The sequence below is a fragment of the Aquarana catesbeiana genome, linkage group LG02 (genome assembly GCF_042186555.1).
Source record: "Aquarana catesbeiana isolate 2022-GZ linkage group LG02, ASM4218655v1, whole genome shotgun sequence".
NCBI lineage: Eukaryota > Metazoa > Chordata > Amphibia > Anura > Ranidae > Aquarana > Aquarana catesbeiana.
Window position 1 is genome coordinate 671433997 of NC_133325.1, and position 24105 is coordinate 671458101.

Consider the following 24105-nt stretch of genomic DNA (forward strand, 5'->3'; position numbering starts at 1 on the left):
CAGTAATGAATAATGGCCAACAGGCTCTTACCAGACCCGGTGAAACCGCAACAGTGATCCCTCCGGCTGGACGTTCGCTCACTCTGGGTGGCCCAGGCTGACTCTGGTCAGTAGTGTAGCATGTCTGTACCCTGGCAGTGGCTTTATCTTTCTTCCCCTCTGGTGGTGCGGGTACAGCGTGGCTCTCTCTTTGGTGGTGCGGGAACAGTGTGGCTGGCTCTCTGGTGGTGCAGGTACAGCATGGCTCTCTGGTGGTGCGGGTACAGCGTGGCTCTCTGGTGGTGCGGGTACAGTGTGGCTCTCTGGTGGTGTGGGTACAGCGTGGCTCTCTGGTGGTGCGGGTACAGCGTGGCTCTCTGGTGGTGCGGGTACAGCGTGGCTCTTTGGTGGTGCGGGTACAGCGTGGCTCTCTGGTGGTGTGGGTACAGCGTGGCTCTCTGGTGGTGTGGGTACAGCGTGGCTCTCTGGTGGTGCGGGTACAGCGTGGCTCTCTGGTGGTGCGGGTACAGCGTGGCTCTTTGGTGGTGCGGGTACAGCGTGGCTCTCTGGTGGTGCGGGTACAGCGTGGCTCTCTGGTGGTGCGGGTACAGCTTGGCTCCCTCTTTGGCTTCCCCCAGCACAGTACTCTCTTTTTCTCCTCTAACACCCCCCCTCAGCAGAGTGCATGCATGCTGGGGGCTGTAGCATGTCTGTGGACACACAGGGGCCGCCACTCTTTAGGGACTACTTTTCCCATGATGCCCCCCAGAGTCTTCTGATTGGCCCTCTGCTGTGGTCAAGTATGGGGTGAGAAACAGCGGTCAGGAAGCTGGGCGGCGGCACGGTAAAACCAATTAGAGCCGCTCTCTCTCTCTTCTCCCTTCGACTGACAGAAAGGGGAGGGGGGCGAGAGGGGAGATACACAGACAGCCCGCATCTCTCCTCTCCCTGTCACAGCGCTGCTGCTCAATTTGCCAGAAAACTCCCCCGCTCGCCCCCCCTCCCCTTTCTGTCAGCTGAAGGGAGAAGAGAGAGAGAGCGGCTCTAATTGGTTTTACCGTGCCGCCGCCCAGCTTCCTGACCGCTGTTTTCCTCCCCATGATTGGCCACAGCAGAGGGCCAATCAGAGACAGAATCACAGCTTTACGGAGGGGCGGCTTCACGGCACCCGGGACGCCACTGCACTGCTAAGCTGTACTCCCCAGATGGTGGCCCTGTTGTGCGGGAGTCAGGAAGAGGGCGCCGCTGCCATTTTCGGGGGGCGGCTTTTTGCCGTCCCCCCGCACAGTGCCGCCCTAGGCCTGGGCCTTGTTGGCCTAGGCCAAGACACAGCACTGGGTTAAATGATTTTAGCAAATGGCTGCAATATAACAAAGAGTGTAAAATTTAAGGGGTCTGAATACTTTCCATCCCCACTGTATGTTATTTAAAAAAAACAAACAAACAAGGGTTTAGTAACCCTTTAAGCTATTAGGCTCTGTAAATAACAGAAAGCTAAAAAGAACCTGGAAAGCATGTGAAAGGAAGCCTAGAGCTCCACCTGTTAGCGGAAAAGGAAATTACAAAACTATTAGTGCCAGGAAGCTAGCTGTTAGGTAATTTGGACAGGGTAAAATCCCCAAATCCTCACTAAATTTAATAGGTACGATGCCCGGCGGGTGTGGAGAGGCGACTCTTTGTACATCTTGCCGCATGTATGCGTTCCTTGATCATCAGATCGAGGGCGAATACTGCTGTGCAAAATGTAAGCACATTGTTTCCCTGGAAGCCCAGGTTCTGAATCTGGGGAAGCAACTGTCAGCACTGAGAAGTCCCTCCATACTAAATGAGAGCCAGGAACGTACACGGCAGGTGCCGGCAGGGGCCAGCACAGAGGCGGGTGGAGACAAAGAGGTGCTGGCACTAGCAAAGAGTAGATGGGTGACAGTCAGGAGGGGTAGAGGGGGAAAAGCCAGGGAGGCCGATCCAGGACTGGAGCATCCCAATAAGTACGCTACTTTGAGTGTCATTGGTGAAACCAGTCAGGGACCAGCACTGCTGGAGATGAGGGACTCTCCTAGCTGCCGGGGGAAGAACTCCTCCAGTGAGAGTGGGGGGGCAGCAAAGGGAAAGGAAAGACAGATTCTGGTGGTAGGGGACTCAATTCTTAGAAGGACAGAGAGGGCAATCTGTAACCAAGACCTGAAACGCCGAACAGTATGTTGTCTACCGGGCGCTCGGGTTCGGCACATCACGGATCTTGTGGACAGATTACTGGGAGGGGCTGGGGAAGACCCGGCTGTCATGGTGCACGTTGGCACCAATGACAAAGTCAGAGGCAGATGGAGTGTCCTAAAGAACGATTTTAGGGACTTAGGAGCTAAATTGAGGAAAAGGACCTCCAAGGTAGTATTCTCAGGAATACTACCGGTACATCGAGCCACACCAGAAAGGAAGAGGGAGATTAGGGAAGTAAACAAGTGGCTGAAGAGCTGGTGTAGTAAGGAGGGGTTTGGGTTCCTGGAGGACTGGGCTGACTTCTCAGTTGGTAACCGGTACTTTAGAAGGGACGGACTGCACCTAAATGAGGAGGGTGCAGATCTGCTGGGAAGGAAGATGGCCAAAAAGTTAGAGGGGTTTTTAAACTAGGCGATGGGGGGGAGGGTCCAGAGGCAGAGATAGCCAACGCGGAAGATATTCCAGAGGCTAGTATTGGGGGCATTAGTGGTAGGTTAACCAAAGCACAAAAACACAAGGTGAGTATAGTAGCAAGTCCTAGTTGCAATCTCGAAACACCCAATACGAGGACAATATGCGACCGGTCTAAACTATGTGGCATGTTCACCAATGCCAGGAGCATGGCGGACAAGATGGGTGAACTAGAGATACTGTTGTACGAGGAGGATTTGGATTTTGTGGGAATTTCAGAGACCTGGTTCAACAGCTCTCATGATTGGCTGGCAAACATTCAAGGGTATACCCTATACCGCAAGGATAGAGAGGGTAAAAAAGGGGGAGGGGTATGCCTATATATCAAGAATAATGTACAAGTGAATGTGAGAGATGACATCACTGAGGGAGCTAGAGAGGAGGTGGAATCCTTATGGGTAGAGCTCCAAAGGGATAAAGCTAAGGGGAAAATAATACTGGGAGTATGCTATAGGCCCCCAAACCTGAGGGAGGAAGTGGAGACGGATCTCCTATCACAAATTGGATTAGCAGCAAGAATGGGAAGTGTTATCATAATGGGGGATTTTAATTATCCAGACATAGACTGGGCGGAGGGAACCGCACATTCATTTAAGGCTCGCCAGTTCCTTAATGTCTTGCAGGACAATTTTATGGGTCAGATGGTAGACGCACCAACTAGAAATAAAACATTACTGGATCTACTGATTACCAACAATACAGACCTGATCACGGATGTGGAAATGCGGGGCAATTTAGGTAACAGTGATCACAGGTCAATTAGTTTCAGTATAAATCACACAAATAGGAAACATAAAGGGAATACAAAGACACTGAATTTCAAAAGAGCCAACTTCCCTAAACTACAAACCTTGCTAAAAGGCATAAACTGGGATAAAATATTAGAAACAAAGAATACGGAGGAGAGATGGGTTTGCTTTAAGAGCATATTAAATAAGGGCATTAGCCAATGTATCCCATTGGGTAATAAATTTAAAAGAGCGAACAAAAGTCCTGGATGGCTTAACTCCAATGTAAAAATGCATATAAAAGCAAAGGAGAAGGCCTTCAAAAAATACAAGGTTGAGGGATCATCCTCAGCATTCAGACTTTATAAAGAATGCAATAAGAAATGTAAGCGTGCAATTAGGACAGCTATGATAGAACATGAAAGACACATAGCGGAGGAGAGCAAAAAAAATCCCAAGAAATTCTTTAAGTATGTAAACAGTAAAAAAGGGAGGACAGACCATATTGGCCCCATAAAGAATGAGGAAGGACATCTGGTTACAAAGGATGGGGAGATGGCGAAGGTATTGAATTTATTCTTCTCCTCAGTCTTCACGAGTGAATCGGGGGGCTTCAGTAACCAAAACTGCAGTGTTTATCCTCATGACACAACACAGGAAGCACCTACATGGTTAACAGAGGACGGAATTAAAATTAGACTTGAGAAACTTAACATTAATAAATCACCGGGACCAGATGGCTTGCATCCGAGGGTACTTAGGGAACTCAGTCAAGTGATTGCCAGACCGTTGTTCCTAATTTTTACAGATAGTCTACTGACTGGAATTGTACCAGCTGATTGGAGAAAAGCCAATGTAGCACCTATATTTAAAAAGGGCCCAAAATACATCCCTGGGAATTACAGACCAGTTAGCCTAACATCGATAGTATGTAAACTCTTGGAGGGGATGATAAGGGACTATATACAGGATTTTAGTAATACGTACGATATCATTAGCAGTAATCAGCATGGATTCATGAAGAATCGTTCTTGCCAAACCAATCTATTAACCTTCTATGAGGAGGTGAGTTGTCATCTAGATAAAGGAAGGCCTGTAGACGTGGTGTATCTGGATTTTGCAAAAGCATTTGACACAGTTCCCCATAAACGTTTACTGTACAAAATAAGGTCTGTTGGCATGGACCATAGGGTGAGTACATGGATTGAAAACTGGCTACAAGGGCGAGTTCAGAGGGTGGTGATAAATGGGGAGTACTCAGAATGGTCAGGGGTGGGTAGTGGGGTGCCCCAGGGTTCTGTGCTGGGACCAATCCTATTTAATTTGTTCATAAACGATCTGGAGGATGGGATAAACAGTTCAATCTCTGTATTTGCAGACGATACTAAGCTAAGCAGGGCAATAACTTCTCCGCAGGACGTGGAAACCTTGCAAAAAGACCTGAACAAATTAATGGGGTGGGCGACTACATGGCAAATGAGGTTCAATGTAGAAAAATGTAAAATAATGCATTTGGGTGGCAAAAATATGAATGCATTCTATACGCTGGGGGGAGAACCTCTGGGGGAATCTAGGATGGAAAAGGACCTGGGGGTCCTAGTGGATGATAGGCTCAGCAATGGCAGGCAATGCCAAGCTGCTGCTAACAAAGCAAACAGAATATTGGCATGCATTAAAAGGGGGATCAACTCCAGAGATAAAACGATAATTCTCCCGCTCTACAAGACTCTGGTCCGGCCGCACCTAGAGTATGCGGTCCAGTTCTGGGCACCAGTCCTCAGGAAGGATGTACTGGAAATGGAGCGAGTTCAAAGAAGGGCAACAAAGCTAATAAAGGGTCTGGAGGATCTTAGTTATGAGGAAAGGTTGCGAGCACTGAACTTATTCTCTCTGGAGAGGAGACGCTTGAGAGGGGATATGATTTCAATTTACAAATACCGGACTGGTGACCCCTCAATAGGGATAAAACTTTTTCGCAGAAGAGAGTTTACCAAGACTCGTGGCCACTCATTAAAATTAGAAGAAAAGAGGTTTAATCTTAAACTACGTAGAGGGTTCTTTACTGTAAGAGCGGCAAGGATGTGGAATTCCCTTCCACAGGCGGTGGTCTCAGCGGGGAGCATTGATAGCTTCAAGAAACTATTAGATAAGCACCTGAATGACCACAACATACAGGGATATACAATGCAATACTGACACATAATCACACACATAGGTTGGACTTGATGGACTTGTGTCTTTTTTCAACCTCACCTACTATGTAACTATCATATGCAGTATGTCATGTTTACCTGATTAAATAAAAAAAAAAAGAAATGAGTACTGTAAAGGACATTTGTAGGTTCTGCATATAATTGTATTCTATTTTATATGTATTGCACACTGCCCTCACTATGCACACGGCACTAATAATGTTTTCATTACATGTTTGCATTCTTTCGAGCCCTGATTAGAATTAGTCTGCCTATGTTACTCCCCTTGTTACCATAAAAGTACAATTGTAATATTATTAATGTGATACCTACATAATCATGTGTGTAAAAACCTTCAATTGCGTCAAAATAAAGCAGAACAGTATATTTAAAAATGCGGAGTGTATCTTTTGTGTCTGTTTCCTACTGCAGTAGTTATTAATTTGGAACCACTAATCAATATGAGGACAGGAGTTGCCTATCTATAAAATGTCCAGGTCAGATGGCGAGCCAGCCAGGAGAGGATTTACAGGTGACCCTGAGAATCCGAAACGAGGAGCTTGAGACGATCCAGGAATTTCTGATAATCAGCCGGCTGAGGTAAGCCTTTTGCTTACATTTGAGTTATCAGACTTCCTTGATTGGTAAGGCATTTTCGGAACAAAGGATACCTATTTTACTCCCCTTAATCGAACTGTATTGATTGGTGGTTATATGTTATGTTGTCACTGTCTACTGTCTATTGGAGTGTTATAGATAAGAAAGGGAAGAATAGTGCTGTCCACAGGTACAGTGGGGACAGAAAGTATTCAGACCCCCTTAAATTTTTCACTCTTGTTATATTGCAGCCATTTGCTAAAAATCATTTAAGTTCATTTTTTTTCCTCATTAATGTACACACAGCACCCCATATTGATAGAAAAACACAGAATTGTTGACATTTTTGCAGATTTATTAAAAAAGAAAAACTGAAATATCACATGGTCCTAAGTATTCAGACCCTTTACTGTGACACTCATATATTTAACTCAGGTGCTGTCCATTTCTTCTGATCATCTTTGAAATGGTTCTACACCTTCATTTGAGTCCAGATGTGTTTGATTATACTGATTGGACTTGATTAGGAAAGCCACACACCTGTCTATATAAGACCTTACAGCTCACAGTGCATGTTAGAGCAAATGAGAATCATGAGGTCAAAGGAACTGCCTGAAGAGCTCAGAGACAGAATTGTGGAAAGGCACAGATCTGGCCAAGGTTACAAAAAAATGTCTGCTGCACTTAAAGCGGGGTTCCCATTTAAAAAAAAAATTAAAAGTCAGCAGCTACAAATACTGCAGCTGCTGACTTTTAATCAGACACTTACCTGGCCCAGGGTCCAGCTATGAGGAGGATCAAAGCCCCGCTCATCCCCCCCTCCCTTCGGCGGCGCAGGCATTTTAACTGTGGGCGCCCGGCTGTGGCTTTACAGCCAGGCACCCACTGTGCAAGTGCAAGCCGCGCCGCGTGCCACCACTGGCCCCGCAATCATCTGGGACCGGTCACGTGTCCCAGATGATTGACAAGAGGAAGGGTGGAGAGGCAACCTTCCTTCCTGCGCAGAGGGAAGTGACGTCAGGAGCCCAGGCACCGAAGGAGGCAGACTACAAGGGACCCCCTAGCAACAGGCATTTAGAGGTGAGTAAAAAAAAAATGTTTTCTCCAAATGTTTTTTTTTTATTTTTTTTTTAGCACATTACTAATTTTTTTTTTTGGGGGGTGGAACTCCACTTTAAGGTTCCTTAGAGCACAGTGGCCTCCATAATCCTTAAATGGAAGACGTTTGGGACGACCAGATCCCTTCCTAGAGCTGGCAGTACGGCCAAACTGAGCTATCGAGGGAGAAGAACCTTGGTGAGAGAGGTAAAGAACCCAAAGATCACTGTGGCTGAGCTCCAGAGATGAAGTCAGGAGATGGAAGAAAGTTGTAGAAAGTCAACCATCACTGCAGCCCTCCACCAGTCGGGGCTCTATGACAGAGTGGCCCGATGGAAGCCTCTCCTCAGTGCAAGACACATGAAAGCCCGCATGGAGTTTGCTAAAAAACACCTGAAGGACTCCAAGATGGTGAGAAATAAGATTCTCTGGTCTGATGAGACCAAGATAGAACTTTCTGGCCTTAATTCTAAGCGGCATGTGTAGAGAAAAACAGGCACTGCTCATCACATGTCCAATACAGTCCCAACAGTGAAGCATGGTGGTGACAGCATCATGCTGTGGGGGTGTTTTTCAGCTGCAGGGACAGGATGACTGGTTGCAATTGAGGGAAAGATGAATGCGGCCAAGTACAGGGATATCCTGGATGAAAACCTTCTCCAGAGTGCTCAGGACCTCAGACTGGGCCGAAGGTTTACCTTCCAACAAGACAATGACCCTAAGCACACAGCTAAAATAACGAAGGAGTGGCTTCAGAACAACTCCGTGACTGTTCTTGAATGGCCCAGCCAGAGCCCTGACTTAAACCCAATTGAGCATCTCTGGAAAAAATGGCTGCCCACCAAGGTTTACCATCCAACCTGACAGAACTGGAGAGGATCTGCAAGGAGAAATGGCAGAGGATCCCCAAATCCAGGTGTGAAAAACTTGTTGCATCTTTCCCAAAAAGACTCATGGCTGTATTAGATCAAAAGGGTGCTTCCACTAAATACTGAGCAAAGGGTCGGAATACTTAGGACCATGTGATATTTCAGTTTTTCTTTTTTAACCGCTTCAGCTCCGGAAGATTTTACCCCCTTCCTGACCAGAGCACTTTTTGCGATTCAGCACTGCGTCGCTTTAACTGACAATTGCGTGGTCGTGCAACGTGGCTCTCAAACAAAATTGACGTCCTTTTTTCCCACAAATAGAGCTTTCTTTTGGTGGTATTTAATCACCTCTGCGATTTTTATTTTTTGCGCTATAAACAAAATAAGAGCGACAATTTTGAAAAAAACGCATTATTTTTTACATTTTGCTATAATAAATATCCCCCAAAAATATATAAAAAAACATTTTCTTTCCTCAGTTTAGGCCGATTGTATTCTTCTACATATTTTTGATAAAAAAAAATCACAATAAGCGTTTATTGATTGGTTTGCGCAAAAGTTATAGCGTTTACAAAATAGGGGATAATTTTATGGCATTTTTATTAATAATTTTTTCTTTACTAGTAATGGCGGCGATCAGTGATTTTTATTGTGACTGCGACATTATGGCGGACATTTTTGACACATTTTTGGGACCATTGTCATTTATACAGCGATCAGTGCGATTAAAAATGCACTGATTACTGTGTAAATGACACTGGCAGTGAAGGGGTTAACCACTGGGGGCGGGGAGGGGTTAAGTATGTCCTAGGGGAATGATTCTAACTGTAGGGGGGATGGGCTGTATGTGTCACTACGCTGATCACTGCTCCCAATGACAGGGAGCTGTGATCAGTGACACTTGTCACTAGGCAGAACGGGGAGATGCTGTTCACATCAGCGTAGTGACACACACAGCGTCGTGCAACGTGACTCCCAAACCAAAATTACGTCCTTTTTTTCCCACAAATAGAGCTTTCTTTTGGTGCTATTTTATCACCTTTGAGGTTTTTATTTTTTGCGCTATAAACAAAAAAATAGCGACAATTTAAAAAAAAAATGCATTATTTTTTACTTTTTGCTATAATAAATGTCCCCAAAAAATATATAAAAAAACATTTTTTTTCCTCAGTTTAGGCCGATACGTATTCTTCTACATATTTTTGGTAAAAAAATCGCAATAAGCATTTATTGATTGGTTTGCGCAAAAGTATCAAAAAGTAAAGTACCAAGAATTAGGGTGTGATATTGAGATTATTACTTAAGTATTAATTTCTGACATTGGTTTAACAATTTTATTAATAATATAGATATATTGTAACTGGTTAAGACAACCTTTGTTTGGAAATGAAATCCAGGTTATTGGGGAAATTTGTAAAATGGGATTAGTTTAGATTAAGATAACAATTTTGTAATTTTACATTTATAGAATAAACCTTGATTGAGAGAAAAAAAGATTAAGATGAGGTTGCTAATTGGTTGCTAACAGCTGCCATAATATTTAACAAAGCCAAGATGGATGGGATACATAAGAAGTTTTTCTACAAAAATGAAATCTAAAGGTCTGATAATAACTTGATGTGCGGTCCATGATGTGAGAGTAATAATAAATAAAATTTAAATATAACAGACCCATCACAGCGTCCACACACCCTGTTAGGATAGATGCCAGCTGCACCCAGCTGTTTTATAGTTTTGATGTGGCTGAGAGCTTTCTGTTCTGTCATATACAGATTGTTGGTCCTTTCATTTTTGTTTTTTACAAATAATATGGTTTTTATTCAAGAAGAGTACATGTTTACAGGATATTGACAATGGTATTACAATCAATAAGCACAATAAAGTAAAGAAGATAGCATACACTGGAGAACTCATGTGGTTCTATTGTCATTGCACAAACATAAGAATCCTATCTGTAGTTATGGGTGTATCAACTTTCTAGGTACATTATAAGGAGAAGTTGTTCATCATGGGGTGTACTCAATTTAGGGAGGGTTATTTGGCTCATTGCATGTGGAGGCAGTGTCCAGCCAAGTGTCCCAAATTTTTCCATATTTGGCCAGGCATCCCCTGTGGGCGTAGAGTTCTTCTTTATAGGGTAGAACACTGTTCACTGCAGATATCCATTCTTGAAGTGTTGGTGGGAGAGCCCTGAACCATTTATGCGCTATGAGCAGTCTAGCTGTAAATAGCATTTTTGTAGAAATATGTGTTGGAATTTATCCGAGTCTGGGGCTGGGAACACTCCCAGTAGGCATTGTTTAGGGCATAATGTAAGGGGGGACCCCATCTTGTCATGTATGAATTTCACTATATGGGACCAGCAGTCTTGTATTATTCAGCAGGACCAGATAATATGGAAGAATTCGCTGGTGGAACTACCGCATCTGGGGCATAATGGGCTGTGGTCGGGTCTATATTTAGCCAGGCATAGAGGGGTCAGATACAACCTCTGTATGATGTATATTTGTGTGAGGCGGTTTGATATCTTGGGAGAGACCTATTTACATGCATCTAACGCATCCTCCCATTCGTCATCATCCATCTCCCCCACGTCCCCAGCCCAGCGATCCTTCAAATGATAGGTGAGTGTTGTAGCAGTTGGGCGAAGGAGAGAGTTATAAAATATTGAGATAAGTTTTGGAGAGTCTGGCCCAGTTATTACATTTAGAATGTCCAATTGTTCCAGGTTGGGGGGGGGGTTGTCTCGAAATTGAGTCTGTATGGCGTGGCGGAGCTGGAGGTAACGAAAGTGCATAGAATTAGGAAGACCAAATTCATCTTTGAGTTGTTGAAATGACTTCAGGATAGTACCACAAAATACATCTGTTAGGCTCATCACACCCTTATTAATCCAAAGATTATGGTCTGGTAACGTTAGTAGTTCTTTTAGGCCTGGGTTGTCCCAAAGTGGTGTCTGCGAATGCATAGGGGGGTCTTGAGCCTGCGCCTCCCCACTTCCCATACTTTACAGTGGTTGTACAGTAGTCCCCTTCGGCTTCCCAAAACCCAGGTATCTACTGGATCATGCTTGGGATTCATGCTAGGGGTTCTACCGCAAGGGCATATAGCAGGGGGGAAAGGGGACATCCCTGACGCATGCCCCTAGAGAGGGGCAAGGTATCAGAGACCCTCCCGTTGACCAGCAGGATCTTGGTAGAGGATTTGGATCCACTTAATAAAGTTTAATAAGAAACCAAACAGTGCCAGACACTCCCAGAGGTAGTCCCACTCTACGGAGTTGAATGCCTTTACAGCATCTAAAGACAACAAAACTCTGTATTCTATCTGGTCATGTCTGGCCTGCAGATTCATATATAACTTGTGCAGGTTAAATGCCATGTCTGGTCCAGGTGGATTAGGGTGAGGATCACCTTATTCAATCGTAGCGCCAGAACCTTGGCCAAGTTCTAAATTTCTAATTGAAGGAGGGATATTGGGCGATATGATTCAGGGAATACCAGATTTTTACCTGTTTTGGATATGAGTACTATAAAGGCTTCACTCATCAATTTAGGTAGGGATCCGGATTTAAATATATGGGTGAATAGTTTGTGTAATTTGGGAACTAGGGTTTTGCTGTAGGTTGTGTAAAATTTGAGGGGAAGGCTGTCTGAACCAGAAGCCTATGATGTGTTAAGGCAGGACATCGCCTCCACCATGTCCTCCTTAGAAATGGGAGCTTCCAACATCTCAGTCTGGGATTGGGACAGTGTGGGCAGGGCAATAGTAGCTAAGAGTGCCACCACCTCCTGCCTGGGGTTGTTGGTGGCAGAGGAGTATAGGGATGCGAAAAATGAGCGGAACTCCCCAGCCACCTTGTCGGGGTCACTGATCAAGTTGCCAGCAGCATTTCGCAGAGAGTACACAGTGGGTGGTCTGTGTTCCAAATGTGCTAGGTAGGCTAGTAAATGCCCCGCCCGCTTTCCACACTCATACATCCTCTGTTTACTGTAGAAGATTTTCCTCTCTGTCTTTTCAAAATGGAGGTTTCGAAACCTGTAGTTTCAGCTGGTCAGCCATATCTGATGAGGGGTTAATAGAGAGAATTTTCTCTACATCTGCCAGTTTTTGTTCCGCCTGCCTGACCACCTGTGAGGAGGTCATGATCAGACAGTATGCGAGGGCTAAAACCCACACTGCCAAGGAGAGGCAGGAGGGAATGGGATATTAAAATTAGGTCCATACGTAACATGGTGTTATGTGTTGATGAAAAGCAAGAGAACACTTTGTCCTGAGCATGACTATGTCTCCAGGTATCTACCAGGGCGAGTTCATTAAGGAGTTTGCTGAATCTTGAGTGGGATTGGTTTGGGTTATTGGGGGGTGTCACGGTCAATCTGTCCAACTCCCTGTCAACCACGTTATTAAAATTGCCCATCCATATTGCAGGAACAGTCGGAAATTGGGACATAAATGACAATCCTTCTGTCAATACATTAAATTGGAAGGGAAGTGGTATATAAATTTGTAATATTAGGAGTTCAAGTCCATTGATTCTAGCGTGTAAAAATAGAAACCTGCCCTGGGGGTCAGATCTAAGTATCAGCGGTGTCAATTTTGTGGTTTTGGCCGCTAAAATTGCTACCCCCCTGGAATTAGCGGTGGGGAGGCTTGATAAAGCCATCCCACCCATGGTTTCTTAAGTATTAACATTAGCTGGCCTGTAAGATGGGTTTCCACCAGCACCATGACATCTGTACGTTGTGCCTTAAGGTAGGATAGTGCCGCATTTCTTTTTAGCTTGTCTCTAATACCACGCATATTTCAGGTAATACATTTTAAGTTAGGTATAACACCTCAGCCTGACTATATGTGTCCGCGCCGTCCCGTGGCCGCACCCGACAGCACGCGTCCACTCTACACACATGAGGGGGCGAGATGTCATCTGCGCAGCCCAGAGCGGCGAGGACAGGATATAGATATGCGGCCCGCGGTGCACAGCGGCAAATAGGGCCCCAGTGTATCGCATGTACAGTATCTCACAAAAGTGAGTACACCCCTCACATTTTTGTAAATATTTTATTCTGTCTTTTCATGTGACAACACTGAAGAAATGACACTTTGCTACAATGTAAAGTAGTGAGTGTACAGCTTGTATAACAGTGTAAATTTGCTGTCCTCTCAAAATAACTCAACACACAGCCATTAATGTCTAAACCGCTGGCAACAACAGTGAGTACACCCCTAAGTGAAAATGTCCAAATTGGGCCCAATTAGCCATTTTCCCTCCCCAGTGTCATGTGACTCATTAGTGTTACAAGATCTCAGGTGTGAATGGGGAGCAGGAGTGTTAAATTTGGTGTTATCGCTCTCACTCTCTCATACTGGTCACTGGAATTTCAACATGGCACCTCATGGCAAAGAACTCTCTGAGGATCTGAAAAAAAGAATTGTTGCTCTACATAAAGATGGCCTAGGCTATAAGAGGATTGCCAAGACCCTGAAACGGAGCTTCAGCATGTTGGCCAAGACCATACAGTGGTTTAATAGGACAGGTTCCACTCAGAACAGGCCTCGCCATGGTCCACCAAAGAAGTTGAGTGCGCATGCTCAGCGTCATATCCAGAGGTTGTCTTTGGGAAATAGATGTATGAGTGCTGCCAGCATTGCTGCAGAGGTTGAAGGGGTGGGGGGTCAGCCTGTCAGTGCTCAGACCATACGCCGCACACTGCCTCAAATTGGTCTGCATGGCTGTCGTTCCAGAAGGAAGCCTCTTCTAAAGATGATGCACCTGATGATGTCCTGTGGTCTGATGAGACCAAGATAAACTTATTTGGTTCAGATGGTGTCGAGCATGTGTGGCGGCAACCAGGTGAGGAGTACAAAGACAAGTGTGTCTTGCCTAAAGTCAAGCATGATGGTGGGAGTGTCATGGTCTGGGGCTGCATGAGTGCTGTTGGCACTGGGGAGCTACAGTTCATTGAGGGAACCATGAATGCCAACTTGTACTGTGACATACTGAAGCAGAGCATGATCCCCTCCCTTTGGAGACTGGACCGCAGGGCAGTATTCCAACATAACGACCCCAAACACACCTCCAAGACGACCACTGCCTTGCTAAAGAAGCTGAGGGTAAAGGTGATGGACTGGCCATGCATGTCTCCAGACCTAAACCCTATTGTGGGGCGTCCTCAAATGGAAGGTGGAGGAGCGCAAGGTCTCTAACATCCACCAGCCCCGTGATGTCATCATGGAGGAGTGGAAGAGGACTTCAGTGGCAACCTGTGAAGCTCTGGTGAACTCCATGCCCAAGAGGGTTAAGGTAGTGCTGGAAAATAATGGTGGCCACACAAAATATTGACACTTTGGGCCCAATTTGAACATTTTCACTTAGGGGTGTACTCATTTTTGTTGCCAGCGGTTTAGACATTAATGGCTGTGTGTTGAGTTATTTTGAGGGGGCAGCAAATTGACACTGTTATACAAGCTGTACACTCACTACTTTACATTTTAGCAAAGTGTTATTTCTTCAGTGTTGTCACATGAAAAGATAGAATAAAATATTTACAAAAATGTGAGGGGCGTACTCACTTTTGTGAGATATTGTACATGATGCTACCAACCAAATATAACATTTATAACTCTTCTTCACATCTATTGTTTGCAGAACAGTCAACCAACAATGTTGGGTGTCTGGACAGGCATTGTTCAGGGTATGCTTCGGAGGCTAACAAATGTGTCCAGACAGGCCAGGGAAACAATGCTTGAGTTGCAGTACAAACTTTACAGTTGGCAATTAAAACAGCGGGGTCTGTTAGGACTCCCGTAACTAGGGGGACGAATATCTGCTGAAGAACATGCAGCAGTGTGAGGAGTAAGACTCCCGGTACAGGGCTTCCATGATGACATACGTAGGGGAAACAAAAGGATATAGGGATGTGAATCCATGTCCGCATCAGGCGGTAGCTTGTGATACTCAAATGCTCTGGGCTTCAGTCTCTTACTACTGATGAAGAACCAAGAAGGGGAGGGGAGGAGAGGGTATAGTAAGCAGCTGATATGTCCAGGGGGAGGGTGGTGTGGGGTGTGTGTTCTGAGCAGGAAGAGCGAGCTCATGAAGTCATGAGTGGCGTTGAGCAGGGGGTTAGGTTTGCAGTACCTTGTAGGGGGTAAACAACAGCATCCGGATATGGTAGGTGTCCAGATTGTCATCCATCACGGCAAAGTCCGGGTATGTAACAGAGTGTGCAAGCTGTGTCTTATGCAGGCGCTTGGTTAGGTGCCGCTCTATCTTCCAGCCATGCAAATACAGCTTCTGGTGTATAAAAAAAATGTGCCCTGTCTTCTCCCACGATGCGAAGTCTGGCGGGGAAGAGCATGGCGTACGAGTAGTGTCAAATTTTAAGTTATCGCTTGGCATCAGTAAAATGCACCCTCTTCTTTTGAACCTCTGCAGAAAAGTCAGGGAATACCCTGATCTCGCCGTTTTTGAAGGGGATGTTGCCTTTCACTCTGGTGAGGCGGAGGACTGCATCCTGGTCTCGAAGGTTTAAGAGCTTTTCAATAAAGGTGCGGGGAGGTGCACCTTGGGGAGGGGGTCTAGCAGCCAGGCAGTGCGCTCTCTCTCCACAACGAATGAGGAAGTGAACTCAGATCTCCCAAATGTGGAAATGAGCAGGTTTTCCAGGAATGAGGGGGGGTCCGTTCCCTCGGCTCCCTTAGGCAGCCCCGCGGAACCTGTTTTCTATACCGTCCTGCTTGGCTAGTACCGTGTTGAGCTCGTGTTGGAGCTGTTTAGATGCAATCTGTAATGGTGGTACCTCATCCTCCACGCGGCTGATGTGGGTTTCCGTCTCAGTTATCCGATCTCTGAGTTTCTGTAGGTCTTGGCGGATCAGGGACACGTCGATTTTGACTTCCTCGATTTTGCATGCTAGGGTGCTTTTGCAGTCTGATATTGCCTCAAGCACATGAGCAGTGTCCTCCGCGACCGAGTCTACATGCGGAGGTACTTCAGCGCCATTTTCTCCCGAGGCCCCCTTCTCCTTGAGTCGGTACTTATCGAGCTTTGCGATCGTGTCTGTCACTTTTTTTGGTAGCAAGATGATCGCTGAGGATGTGGGAAGTTGAAGGCTGTGTTTGTAGGTGAGGAAGGCAATATTAACCCAAGGATGTGCGGTAATGGAGTTTGTACAAGCGCAGCTCCCGATCAGCACTCCTCACTCCATACCAGTCCAGGCCAGGTCCCCCTGGTCCTTTTGTTTTTATTTATTTTTATTTTTGAAATCCAAAGCAGAATGTGTGGATTTTGAAATAATGTGCCCCTTTTTCCTTGTAAGTGCAGTGGTATAAGCAGAAGAATATTTTGGATTTTTTGGACATTTCTGCATGACCGCAGGGTATTGTTATCATTTATTATGACAGCAGGAAAATAACGTCAAATGGAAACTAAGGACTTGTGTTATCTAGCTAAAACTAACAACAGAGCAAGCAATGAGAAATTATAATATTGCTAAGAAAAAGTTGACTTTTTGAAACATGAAATTGAAATTCTTACACAAACAGCATGATAGAAAACAAGCCAATGTAATATATTTATGCAAGCTGGACCCAGTAATGAAGGGTTCACCCAGATATATCAGAGCTGTAGCTTTATGCAAAGGTGCTATTAGACAAAGATACAGACATTATTTTGGTCAAATATTTAATTTTTAATGGTCCCACATTCTGTGCAGCAAATATACAGCTAACTAAATGTTTGTCTAATGAAAGGTTCAAAATATGAATTTGTTTTGTTTGTTTATGTACAAATCTAACAATGAAAAATGTATACGTCTGAATCCAGCCACATTATTGCCTCTATTGAAGGAGGCTGAAGACAAAGAAATATATATATAGAGAACAGCGCTCGCAAGAAAAAATAATTAGTTAAATACATACACCATCATTTGTGTTGCAGCTGCTGGATACAAGTACTGTGACTTTGAATAAAAATACAAACAAAAACCTGCGCTGGCAACTTCTACAACAAAAGTATATAGAAAATCAAAAATAGGAGAAAGATATAAAAAATATATGTATAGTTGGTGGTAATATCGCTAATAAAGTGTGACTATATAGGTAGTGATGTCGCTACTAAGATGCGACTTATCAAAATTGTGGCATATTATTTGGTATTTGCTATTCGTGACCGTTAATAAATATGAACATAAATCCTCTAGAAATATATATAATATGTGTAACCATATAGAAAATATAAAAAAGACATTAGTGGCCCCAATAAATAAACAATAAATTCCAAAGCTAGATGTAGATAGTCCTTTAACAAAAATAACAGCAGACTTCAATCTTCCAATCCAAAAGGTTAATGACAGTCAACCATCATGCTGTGTTGGATATAGAGATGAAGTAAGGCTTGTACTGCTAACACTATAGTAGGACCTTGGGAGCCGCGGACCTCACTTTCCACCCAAAAAATGAAAGAAAATATATATAGTGTAATCCTGTAAAGCACAAGATCAATTGCGCATAACAGCGCTACTCACGGAACGGACATGCAGAGCAGGCATTCAGATTTTTGTCAGTGTTCGCCGCTGAGCGGCGTGCATTCCACTGACTACAGGAAGTGATGTCACTGGTTCTCAGGCGTAAGCCGGATGTTGCGTCGATGCGTTTCGCCCCTCCTCCAGGGCGTTATCAAAGACTTTAATAACGCCCTGGAGGAGGGGTGAAACGCATCGACGCAACATCCGGCTTACGCCTGAGAACCAGTGACATCACTTCCTGTAGTCAGTGAAACTCACGCCGCTCAGCGGCGAAAACTGACAAAAATCTGAATGCCTGCTCTGCATGTCCGTTCCGTGAGTAGCGCTGTTATACGCAATTGATCTTGTGCTTTACAGGATTACACTATATATATTTTCTTTCATTTTTTGGGTGGAACGTGAGGTCCGCGGCTCCCAAGGTCCTACTATAGTGTCAGCAGTACAAGCCTTACTTCATCTCTATATCCAACACAGCATTATGGTTGGCTGTCATTAACTTTTTGCATTGGAAGATTGAAGTCTGCTGTTATTTTTGTTGAAGGACTATCTACATCTAGCTTTGGAATTTATTGTTTATTTATTGGGGCCACTAATGTCTTTTTTATATTTTCTATATGGTTACACATATTATATATATTTCTAGAGGATTTATGTTCATATTTATTAACGGTCACGAATAGCAAATACCAAATAATATGCCACAATTTTGATTAGTCGCATCTGAGTAGCGACATCACTACCTATATAATCGCACTTTATTAGCGATATTACCACCAACTATACATATATTTTTTATATCTTTCTCCTATTTTTGATTTTCTATATACTTTTGTTGTAGAAGTTGCCAGCGCAGGTTTTTGTTTGTATTTTTATTTGAAGACAAAGAAAATCACATGTGTTACATTGATGACGTAGGAATCAGCTGCTGTGAGCCCAGTGCAGAACACACTCCCTGAAGACCCAAATATTTAATTTTTTGTAGAGTTATTCCCGGTTTTAGCAGTTTATCACCCAGAAGGATACTCTGTATTCAGAGTCATTGGATCCCTTTTACACACTTAAAGAAGCAGAGTTCCATGTTTTAGCAAAGCCTGTGAGCGAGAAAAAGAGTATATATTCATATAGATAGTAGAGAATTAAAGATCTTTTGGTTCCATTTGCAGGGCCAGAAGTTTGTTTTTACTTCGACAGGTAAACCAATAAAGCATGCCAAGTTAATTGATTGGCTGTTTTCAGCCTTGCAGCTTCTTGCTGAGGTAGCCATATTAACTTTAAAACTCACACATGGAAGCAGACCAGGCAACTCTAAGGATGCTGCATTTACAGCCTCGGACACTTGCTGGGTCTGTGCAACTCACAGGTAGGGATGAGCTTCGAGTTCGAGTCGAACTCATGTCGGGAACCTGTCGGGAACCTGTTAAAGTTGAATTATTAATCCCAGCTATACTGGGCCAGAACTAGGGTGGAACCTGTGAGTAGGGATGAGCCGAACACCCCCTGTTCGGTTTGCACCAGAACATGCGAACAGGAAAAAAGTTCGTTCGGACACGCGAACACCGTTAAAGTCTATGGGACACGAACATGAATAATCAAAAGTGCTAATTTTAAAGGCTTATATGCAAGTTATTGCCATAAAAAGTGTTTGAGGACCTGGGTCCTGCCCCAGGGGACATGGATCAATGCAAAAAAAAGTTTTAAAAAAGGCAATTTTTTCAGGTGCAGTGATTTTAATAATGCTTAAAGTCAAACAATAAAAGTGTAATATCCCTTTAAATTTCGTAGCTGGGGGGTGTCTATAGTATGCCTGTAAAGGGACAGCAAAATGACATTTCGAAGGAAAAAAGCCATTTAAAACTACTCGCGGCTATTGCATTGCTGGTCCGACAATACACATAGAAGTTCATTGATAAAAACGGCATGGGAATTCCCCACAGGGGAACCCCGAACCAAATTTAAAAAAAAAAATGACGTGGGGGTCCCCCTAAATTCCATACCAGGCCCTTCAGGTCTGGTATGGATATTAAGGGGAACCCCGGCCAAAATTAAAAAATAAATGACGTGGGGGTCCCCCTAAATTCCATACCAGACCCTTCAGGTCTGGTACGGATTTTAAGGGGAACCCTGCGCCAAAAAAAACAAAAAACGGCGTGGGGTCCCCCAAATAATCCATACCAGACCCTTATCCGAGCACGCAACCTGGCAGGCCGCAGGAAAAGAGGGGGGGACGAGAGAGCGGCCCCCCCTCCTGAACCGTACCAGGCCACATGCCCTCAACATTGGGAGGGTGCCTTGGGGTAGCCCCCCAAAACACCTTGTCCCCATGTTGATAAGGACAAGGGCCTCATCCCCACAACCCTGGCCGGTGGTTGTGGGGGTCTGCAGGCAGGGGGCTTATCGAAATCTGGAAGCCCCCTTTAACAAGGAACCCGAAGAGCCAGAAGAACCTGAAGAAGAAGAAGAAGATGAAGGAAGATAGAAGAAAGAAGAAAGAAGAAGCATTTAAATAAAGGAATTGTCAAAAACTGTCTCTTGTCATTTTTAACATTTTTGACAGTTTTTTAGTGAAATGGTAGGGGTACTACCCCCTTACCATTTCACACGGGGGGGCGGGATCTGAGGGTCCCCTTGTTAAAGGGGGCTTCCAGATTCCGATAAGCCCCCCGCCTGCAGACCCCCACAACCACCGGCCAGGGTTGTGGGGATGAGGCCCTTGTCCTCATCAACATGGGGACAAGGTGTTTTGGGGGGCTACCCCAAAGCACCCTCCCAATGTTGAGGGCATGTGGCCTGGTACAGTTCAGGAGGGGGGGGCGCACTCTCGTCCCCCCCTCTTTTCCTGCGGCCTGCCAGGTTGCGTGCTCAGATAAGGGTCTGGTATGGATTTTTGGGGGACCCCACGCCGTTTTTTCGGGTTTTTTTGGTGCGGGGTTCCCCTTAAAATCCATACCAGACCTGAAGGGTCTGGTATGGAATTTAGGGGGACCCCCACGTCATTTTTTTTTTAAATTTTGGCCGGGGTTCCCCTTAATATCCATATATATATATATATATATATATATATATATATATATATATATATATATATATATATATATAATGTGATTTGAAAAGTAGTTTAGCCATGTTGAAGTCATATTTGTCTTTTGTACGTCTTCCATTTTATGTAGAATTGTCTGTGTTTACATATGCTGATAAGTCAGCATGCCAACAATTAAGCTAGAAGGCCATTCTGGCCACAGGAGTTTACAGCCAGTACTCTGTAAATATGTCTTATCAATCATTTGTTTATCACAATGAAAAGTCATTTTGTAATGAAAAAAGCTGCTGAGCTATTATTTTCTCCACAATGGAGTTTTTGCCTCTTTGGCCAGGACTACCTCCACCAGTGGAGGTTCCAGGTTAAAGGTGATAGCAGGTATCGGTAGTGATCAAAATATTGATCAAAAGAGAGGAGACTGTAAAGGAAATTTGTAAGTTCTGTATATAATTGTATTCTATTTTATATGTATTGCACACTGCCCTCACAGTGCACACGGCACTAGTAATGTTTTCAATACATGTTTGCATTCTTTCGAATCCTGATTAGAATTATTCTGCCTATGTTACGCCCCTTGTTACCATAAAAGTACAATTGTAATATTAATGTGATACCTACGTAATCATGTGTATAAAAACCTTCAATTGCGTCATAATAAAGCAGAACAGTTATTTGGTAAGATGTGGAGTATATCTTTTGTGTCTGTTCCCTACTGCAGTAGTTATTAATTTGGAACCACTAATCAACATGAGGATAGGAGTTGTCTATCTATAAAATGTCCAGGTCGGTACTATAAAAGTGGGCCGCAGCACAGGCTTGTAAGGTTATTGGCCAGGATGCAATCCATTAAAAAAAATTATGAAGCAGGTAGTAGGTGCACTCAATGGGATTTACAAGAGGAAGAATTTACCAACATAGTTTAATCAAGGTCAATATTTTAGCACGGCGCAGCGTGGTGGGGCAGGAGAGCAGGGGGAACAGAGGTGGGCCAGAAGAGCAGGGGGTACAGAGGTGAAACAGATGTGCAGGAGGTACATTAGTGGGGCAGACGAGAAAGCGGGTTACAGTGGTGGGGCAGATGAGCAGATGGGTTCAGTGTTAGTGTCAACAGCACACCAGGATCCCCAAAATCAGGTCCTAAACTTTAATCACATAGTATCAAAAAAATAAATAGAAGCGACGTTTCGGAGCCACGCAGGACCCCTTCATCAGGCATGTGACAAATTGTGATACAGTCCACTATTTAAAGAACCATTCACCAATCAGTGTATAGGAAATAACCTTGAGCCCGCCCCCTGACATCCAATGACATCATATCCCGTCCATAAACCTGTGTGTTTGCTTCCTATTTACATAAAACAGCCATCAGGCTGTCATAACCACTTTGGCCAGAGTGGATCAGTGTATTAATAATCTGTTTATACTAAAATTAATTCTATTTACTCAGAGAATTAACCTGCAATTACAGCCTCATCAAACGTGTCTGTTCCTTTCCTTAATTGTGTACTTCCACCTGGCTGTTTGCTACCGTTGCTAGGTGACCATTAGGGGCTTGCCTTTCTACTCCAATCCAGCGACACGCTATGCAGTTGCACATGCAACCTAGGGGATCAATATGTCAATGCAGACAGCAGCTGTCTGCAATTAGACAGGGAGCACACTCGGGCTAAGTGAAAAGAAGTAGAAAAAAAAAAGTGAAAACTGAGTGTGAAAGTTAGTCATGGCCGCTGCACCTCGAAGATATGGAAAGTGAAAAAAAGCCGAAAATGTAAATAAAATTACCAATGAGCAGGGTACATTACATACATCATTATTTGCAAAACCAACTGACAGGAACACGTTGCACACCCAAAACATCTCTGTGATAGTCTTTCCTCACTGATTGGTGAATGGTTCTTTAAATAGTGGACTGTTTGTATCACAATTTGTCACATGCCTGATGAAGTGGTCCCGCGTGGCTCCAAAAGGTCACTTCTATTTATTTTTTTGATACTATGTGATTAAAGTTTTGCACCTGATTTTGGAGATCCTGAAAAATGGTGAGCCGCCAACACTCCACTAGACACAAAATGCAAAGGAATAAAAACAAATAGTGTAGCGCTCATAAACTAAATAAAATGCACACAATAAGTGAATGAGTGTAAACAAAAAGTGCATTGGTGAGGTCATCTCCTCACCAATGCCTGTTTGACACACATGCTATATGGTACATGTGCCCATCCCATCTGGTAAGCGTGCCAACCTTGCTTTTGATGATTGCAATTTGAGTTCAAGTTCTTTTCACTTATTGTCAAGATTTTTTCTACCATCAAGTCTTTTCACTTTCAACAATTTTATATAGACTGTTTTTTTTATCATTTATTTTATTTTTTATTTTTCACCATAATTTTTGTCACCGTGTATTCAACTAGATGGACTATTTGTGGTGTCACTTATTGCATTTGAATTTTTTACTTTGCACTTTTTGTTTACACTCATTCACTTATTGTTTAGTTTAGTTTATGAGCGCTACACTATTTGTTTTTAATAATTTACTAGTGGTCCCTTTCACACTGCTGCGACTTGAAAGTTTGCGGTTTTGACGCAGTTTTAGGGAATGCCTGTGTAAACTTGTGGTCTATGGATCTCAACTCACATCAAAGTCGGACCAAAGTAGTGCAGGAACTACTTTGAAGTCAGTGTGACTTGAAGTCGCACAGATATGAATGGTTATCATTGGGAATCATGGGGTACGACTTGTCCTGCGACTTTGCATTCCCAAGTCGCAGGACAAGTCGCACATATGTGAAAGGGACCTAACAATAATCCTAATCTTTGAAAAATGACACAGTTGCTTTTTAAGGTGTTTAAAAAATGTACATATATTCATGTACCTATTTGTAATGTGTTTGTAAGACGCAACCTGTCTTGACGTAAAGATTCCGACTGCTGAATTTACATCCTCCTAAACCAGGGATACGATTTTTTTTAAACTTTTTTATCAACATCAGAAAGGTTTAAACATTACAGTACATTAGCAGGTATGTATTGTTCTATATTATAAAATCATATAGATGTCCTGAAGACACATTCTACATAGTCAAATTTTTCTTACCTGGATACTGCTTCAGCTTCAGTTCCTTCAGTCGGTGACAAAAAGAGAAGCCAAGGTGAAAGCCTTATATATACAATCCAGGCATGAGGCTAAGAAAGGGGTTTGCCTGTGGAAGTGACAGTCATAGAAGGGCTTGAGTTACTTAACTGCTGGGAAACCCCATTATGGTGTAACATATACATAGTTACATAGTAGATGAGGTTGAAAAAAGACACATGTCCATCAAGTCCAACCTATGTGTGTGATTATATGTCAGTAATACATTGTATATTCCTGTATGTTGCGGTAGTTCATGC

The 24105-nt window shown here is 43.8% G+C and overlaps 1 protein-coding gene across 1 annotated transcript in view; it reads right to left on the bottom strand.

Moving 5' to 3' along the window:
• Positions 1–23853, bottom strand: part of NOS2 (nitric oxide synthase 2) — a 150731-nt gene extending 126878 nt beyond the window's left edge. Inside the window, exon 1 of the mRNA XM_073616679.1 lies at positions 23810–23853. The gene's annotated coding sequence lies outside the window, so the exon portion shown is untranslated. The remainder of the gene's footprint in view (positions 1–23809) is intronic.
• Positions 23854–24105: the final 252 nt, after the last annotated feature.